Here is a 7,553-nt window from a genome sequence, read left to right as displayed (position 1 = left end):
CAAAAGCTCCATAGCTAATGGAATGAATTTTGCTGCTACCCAACTCACAGCCAAAGAAATGGAATCAAAAAGGGTATTTTTGAAAAATATTATAACCTAGGAAAGAGATTTATTGTTCTTGCAGGAAAACACTACATTCTTAATTTCATACGCAAAATAAAATTACATGTTTTTGGTAATTTTTCATTTTTTCATGCAAAAGACCAAAATACCCTTTTGAGGGGTAAAATGATAAAAATAAGGGTAAATTACATATGCCTCCCGTACTTTGTCCTAATTACACATTCCTCCCCTTGATTTTCCCACCTTACATACGATTCCCCTATAGTTTTCAAAAATTACTAATTCCTCCCCATCGTTAGCATCCGTCTGCATTAAGGCGACATGGCATAATTAGATTTTTATAATGCCCAAACTAACCCTTGGTCATTGTGAGATGACCCATTTACCCTTTTGATAAAAACCAAAATAAGAAGGAAAAATTTGCCCTTTCTCCTCTCCCAACTTCATCTTCAACCTCTGAACCTTGTAATCGCGAACGATACCCCTACCAAGGCTCGAGTATTTATGCTCACAAGGACCATTGCTGTCATTCGATTGTTTCGGGTTCTAAAATGATTCCTTCCCAAACCGGTTTCTTTTTCTTTCTTTTACAATTATTAGAAGCCCTTCCCCATTCTTGTATTATAGGATTCAGTTTCAAGGCAGCCAGCCCCCATTCTTGTATTTGTGACTTGTTAACGCAGGAGAGAGAGAGAGAGAGAGAGAGAGAGAGAGAGAGAGAGAGAGAGAAATGGAGTTACTTCTTCTTTTGCTATCGAAACCCATTCCCACCTTCAGGCCTCAATTTCACCAACTTCTCTTCATTCCATACGGTTCTCTGCTACAAGGTATGCTCTCTTTGTGTGTGATTTCGTACACCTTGAAAAAGCCTGGATTTATGAATTACCAGCGATAAAAGGAAACAAAAATTCCATTGAAAAGAGTGATAAAAAAACTACCAATTATGTTGGTGGAAGTGAATCTTTGGTGCTATTTTGGATGAGAAGGGAATCAAACAATAAAATGCTGTTAGAATTCAAGAAGGAAAGACATAAAAGCAACTTGCCGAAATAAGAAGCGAAAGAAAATAATCGATCTTTCATCTTATCTCATCTATTGACGATAAAAATTCAAAAGCTGATAAACAAATAAAACAAAAAGAAAATTTAAATACGAATCTCTCAAATCGCATTGAATTCCGTCTTCTCCTTCAATCTCTCTCTTTCTCTCTAGTCTCTCCTTCCCGAAATTGATTGCCCTTCCGGTCGGGAGAAACCAAAGGGCTCCTTCCGCCTCTCTGTTTCTTCTTCTTTCTTATTTTTCTCTGGCAATTATGGAGAAGATGATTTAGATGAAAGACATAAATATAAACGTGGGTAGAACCAGAGGTTCACAGTGTTTTTTCTTATGTGCGAGATGGAGGTTGCGTACTGGTTCGGTTTCTAATGTTTTAGTCCTACTGCAGCAACCTTCGGTGATCTTTTACCAATCGGTATCCCTTCTTTCTCCTCTAATCTCTTCTTATTTGTTGTGGTGGAGGCGGCGGCGCGGTGGTGGCGGTGATGGAGGCAGGCATGCAGTGGGTGGCGGTGGTGGTGGTGCGGCAATGGAGTAGGAAAGATATGAGTGTTTTAGGTTGAAGATGATGAGAAAGGTAGAATTGAAAATGCAGTTTTAATTTGTTATTCGTGATTCCTACGTGATAGAACAAGAGATGCTCCAGCGTGTTCAAGCGAGCACTGGAAGATTGAAATCAACACCTTCGCGTGCTTTTCACGCGGTAATGGAAGCTATGATGATGAACCCATCTCTGCTCAGTCTTTGCGTGCGTGAATTTAAAGTTTTAGGGAATAAGAGTCCGAGGAGGAGGAGGCGGCAGCGGCAGTGGTGGCGGTGGAGAAGGAGGCAGGCGGCTGTGGTGGTGGTGGTGGTGGTGGTGGCGGCGGTGGAGGAGGAAAGAAATGAGTGTTTTAAGGTTGAAGATGATGAAAAGGGTGTCATTGTAATTCAACTTGTGTTGTTTTAGAACAAGGGAAATATTGTCTTTTCAAATCATTAACTTACAGCAAACTAACACCGTCAGCCATAAGGGATCAAAATGTAAGGTGGAAAAACCAAGGGGAGAAACGTGTAATTAGGGCAAAGTACAGGGGAGGCATATGTAATTTACCCTAAAAATAATTTTGTCCAACTTTTTGAGCCATTTTTTTCTGCTATTTTGTTCAAATCAAAGGCCAGATCAATGTGTCAAAATGTGTTCGAACAAAACCACAAAAAGAACCAATCCAAATTCTGATTTTAAACCCGTATATACAAATTTACTAAAACAATCTTGAGGGAAAAAATGTCATAACGAAAATTTGGACCTCAGGATTTTCCAACAGCATCAAAGACGGCCACCATATATAAAATATTCAGAATTTTTTGAAACCCATAAGTAATTTCTTTAAAGATTGTAAGATAAAGCAACTAATTTAACATTATGTAAAGAAAAATAGAAAATAAATATAAAAATGGGTTGTTATTCATGTAACAAGGGTAGGTTACGTTTGGAAAAATAACAAAATGGTGAAAAGACCAATACATAATGAGTAATAAAACATTGGATCAATTAAGTGGGGGTAAATTAGACATTTTATTTTCTTTTAGTAGAATCTAATCATTATATTATAAATTGACATTTTAAATGGCATTTGTGTCATTTTACAGTATACTCTTGCCGTCCTCCCTCTCTCTGTCCATGGTTTCGCCACTGCAACCATCTACAATCTCCTTCATCGTTTTCCCACTGCAACCATCTACAGTCTCCTCTTCCGCGAAGACAACGATCCCATCATCGTTTTCTTCTTCTTCTTCTTCTTCTCTCTCATATGTTGCCCAAGCTCACCTGAGATCAGCAAGCCTCTGCCTTTGAGTGCCTTCCTCTATTTGTTATCTAATCTAAAACCTAATTGCCTTGTGATGCCCTAATCGCAAAGGTAAAGGGTAACTTGTTCACACTCATTCAGAGGTACCAGCTTTTCAACATGTTTGTGGTTACAACAGTTGTTCTCACATTTTCTTGTAATCCTGCAAGTCAGTCTTATTTGTTGCAAGAGCTGGAAAAATTGCAGAACTTGAGAAAAAAATTCAGAGCTGGAAGGGAAACTATGGGATGACCCTGTATCCAGCACCAAAAATAGAACAAAAACAGCAGCGATTGAAAACAATGTGGATGTGAATTTATTACTTTGCTTTGCTTTAGTTGTATTCATGAATTTCAAGCAGCAAATTAATCAATCAAATGCCTGTTGTAATGAACACGTAACCAACCCATCCTACATAAGCAAATGGCCGTCACTGCACAAGGTCTCCCTCACTGCCCCATAAAACTCCAACCATACGGACTCTTTTGTCCCCCAAAAGAATGTCGGATTGGGGCTAGCAGGGCAGGCAGCAACAAAATCCAACATGGACACAGCCGGTCTCAATGGCTGTGGTAAATTAAACGCCAAATGGTCGACTTTGTGTTCGTAAATTTTCCCATTCCTGTCCAATTTATACCTCGAAGTCCCCCTTGACTCCCATGGGACCCTGGGAACACTCCTCAAGTTCCATCTGATTAGTATTTCATTCTCAGAAGAGAAACAGAGTTTGGCAATGGATACGCAAGGACCAGGAGATCAATTTGTAGTTGTCAATTCCAATGAAGGCGTTCAATGGGTCCATGACCATTATATCATCTCTCAGAACAAAATTCCATAAACTCAAAATTCTTCAAAAATCAATAAATATTTAAGTACCCTAACCTAAGAATTCTCCAGAAGAAGAGAAAAGAATAATCAAGCATACATAACCAGCAATCATAGCCGTTCAAGAAACTCTACAAGGGTTGGCAACTTTATCAAATATTTTTCGAGCATCAGAAACATAGTTAGATTTTCTTTATCAAAAAATAAAAAATAAAAAAGGTAAGATAGTTAGATTTAGCATACATGTCAATCAAAGAACCATCAATAAAAATTTTAAATCGAATCCCATCTTAATAACATTGCAATAGATTTGCTTACCAAGACCAACAACCATTAGTCTTGGAGCGACAGAGCAGAGAGGGAACAGTTCAGTGAGGAGGAATATAATCTACGTACCTACAGGAAAGATGCCTGATGCCCAAGAAACAAATGTAGTTCAGAACTCAACAACTGGAAGGAAAATAGGAAAAATTAGAAATTTGGAGAGAGAGAGGGAGAGGGGAAGGATTAAGGAGACGGTTATATTCAGGAGCTTCCACAACCAGAGGGTACGAGAGATGCTAGGTAGATTATTTTGGGGAAAGGTTACAAAATCTTGTTTGTGTTTTTGCTTCTTTTTTTGTTGTTGTTGTTTTAGCTAGTTCAAACAACGAATGCGATTTCTTACCTCAGTTGCAGAGTCTGATGACACCGTTGCACGGCGCTGCGTCACTGCCTCAGTTGCAGAGTTAGACAACTCCAGCTGTCACGCAGTGCAGAGTGAACTAAGGGAATAAGGGATTAGGGATGTAGGAATGAGAGACTGGAGAGAGCGAAGGAGGGAATCGAGGGACCAAAGGAGAGCGTTATGGTTTTGGGATAATTTAGTTAGCAACTTTTTCAGGGAGCTTTCGCTCGCCAGAAACAAGAGAGAAACAAATTGGGTTGGTTCGTTGGAGGACACGAGAGATGTTGGGTAGATTATTTTTGGGGAAGATGGGCAGTGCACAATTACGCTTTAACCCTTTTATTAAAGAATTTAGTTAAAATCCTTTGTTTCTTTTATTTTCTAACAGTGAATGTGATTTCACTCAATTGTCCTTACAAATTTATGTACAACTGCTCTTTAATTGTAGTTTTAAGAGGGTAATAGGTGTCTTGTTATGTTTGGATAAATAACAGACCGTTGTTACGTTAATAATTCCGCTATAAAAATTAATATAAAGGGAAGTAGTTTTCTGTCCGGGAGTGTGGTCTACGCCAGCACTCCCATGTGTGTATCTCTCTTTTCCTCAAAACAAGGGGGCAGAGGTGTCTTGAGCTAAAAATTCACAAGAAACAATGGCTTCTTTTTGGTACACAAGAAACAATGGCCAGCCCCTAAGATCAACTCACTAAGGACTCGTGAAGCTACAAAAATTGACATAAAAAATGAGGTAATTCAAGGGTACCCCTGGCGGATCTTTGTCTCCTCCTATTCCTTGTCCAGCCTAGTTCCAGTGCCTCTAGCTAATAAAGGGGGGCATAATGACCACCCTACCCTTGCTCAAACACTTCTCCAGTTCCCTGCCCAGCCCAGTTCCCCAGTGCCTCTACCTAATAAAGGAGGGGCATAATGACCACCCTACCTCTGCTCGAACACTCTGCCCAGGTAGGGTCCACCCCCCTTATTAGAGATTACTCTTTATGGTGCCCATTGAGAACCTTATGCCTTTGTGATTTCATGATTCGTCAGCATTACATTCTCCAACTCATGTCATTATCACTACAAGTGGGCCATGATGGGCTGAAAGTTAAATCCACACTTACTCAAGTGTTTGACAATAAGACCATGGGATTTGTGTCACACCCCAAACCACCCCCTGAGAGGATTAGGTAGGTGACCTGAATTGCGTAACAGCAATCTGCCAAATCCCATGGATCTAGAAGTAGTTAATACATTCACAAACACACATCCATAGTATTACCACATGTAAACTCAGAGTGCTGCAGAAACTACAATTACATTAAAGGTAAAAGAAGAGTAGCAGTACAGGAAATGATTGTTATATACATAAGTAAGTTGAATCATTCCCTCTCTCACACCCACACACAGAACAGTAAAAGATACTAAATACATCAGCTGAAATAAAAAGGAAAATATATATACAGGGCGAGACAACTCGAGCCCCAAAAAGAAAGAAAGAAAACTAAAAGCAAAGATAGGTATAAACTTCTGACAAAGTCAAAAAGGAGTCCCCAAGACAAAAAGCAGCATCGGTGTCCATGTCAACACCCTTCACGGGTCAGTTCTTAGTAGTCACTGAGAATACTCGGACCATCGGGACAACCTCCATCGGGGTCTACACCAATATGGTCATAACCACCAAGGCTCTCCTCCGCGTAATAAGCCTCCCCGCCATAGTGACATCCACCTGTACAATCATTTAATAGAAAAGCATATATAATAGAGTATGAGCCCCATTGATCCCATGAGTAAAACATATCATCATGCATGCATATGCAACCACAATCATATGGATCCTACATGAAAATGCAGTCTAGTTATTTATTAGCCACCTAACATCACAACTAGAGCAGGTTAGTGCTACTACAATCCCCAATACATGCATCCCTGGTGCGAGCTTTTAACCCCTTCCCGCGATACACCCATTGAGTTGTCGGAGAGGACCAGTCAGCTCCCGCATTCGTTCACCAAGGTCAGCCCGACCAGCCCTCTGTGATTAACCTGTGAGGTAACTGTCCATTTTTCTCATTTCTTTTCTTTTCTGGCTTTAAGCCCAGTATATTGCTTATATACACCTTAACCCCTGTTGACAAGGGTACGTAGCACGGGTGATGAAACTCTAACCCCATGTCTATATGGCATCGTATAAGTCAGGTGGTGTCAACCGTATCCCATACTACGGGCTACCATAAGCCTCATTTCCAATCCGGCTACGATATCTAGTCTAGCATTCACAATCAGTGTTGAAAATTCAAACAGAGTTGTTCAACAGTCACACAATATTGCATTGTATTTATAAGACTTGAATTAAACATGAATCATAGTATTAATGTTAATGAAAATTAGACTCAGCATGTTATTCATGTTACACATACATACACGATGACATTCCACTCACCTTGGCCTGGTTCTATGAGATCAGTGGCTGTTTTAGTTTCGACTGCAGCCTGGCAGTGCACCTCGAGCGCGGGATCAAATCCTAAAGTGTTAGATCAGACATGAGTTATTTAATATTTAAAATTGTTCTTGGATGTCCTAGTGTTGATCTAGACTCACTGATCTGACTCGGTGCTCAGTCTGAGATCACTTGGAATTCTCTAGGTCTTGCATTGGGCTTTAGGCCTATGGCCCGGTGCATCATCCGGAGAATGTGGTTTAGGGTTAGTATGGTATTTTACCACTGTATTACATGATTCTAGGTCCCAACAATCTTACAACACAGTCCCTAGGTCAGCAGTGCTGCAGGACCAACACAGACAGGGTTTCCAAGCCTTGCGGGGCCCACATAGGTACCCAAGGTACAAATAAATGTGGACAGATGTGAGGAGGGGTATTTTGGTCATTTACCACCTCCTTACACTGTTTACAGTCCATTGGTGGAAACCCCCATGGTCAGATTTGCATATCAGCCTTGTTTAATTCTCTGGACTTTGCACTAGGTGATGTGTGCATCACCCAGTGCATCGCCCAGAGCCTGTTTAGAACATGAACATGCTCAATTTCTTGGGTTTTGCACCATAGGCAGTGCCATGGTCGACCCCTTATGCATGTTAGGTCATTGTGGACCCCATGTG

The sequence above is a fragment of the Telopea speciosissima genome, chromosome 4 (genome assembly GCF_018873765.1).
Source record: "Telopea speciosissima isolate NSW1024214 ecotype Mountain lineage chromosome 4, Tspe_v1, whole genome shotgun sequence".
NCBI classification, from domain to species: domain Eukaryota; kingdom Viridiplantae; phylum Streptophyta; class Magnoliopsida; order Proteales; family Proteaceae; genus Telopea; species Telopea speciosissima.
Note: the sequence above shows the minus strand (reverse complement) of the source record.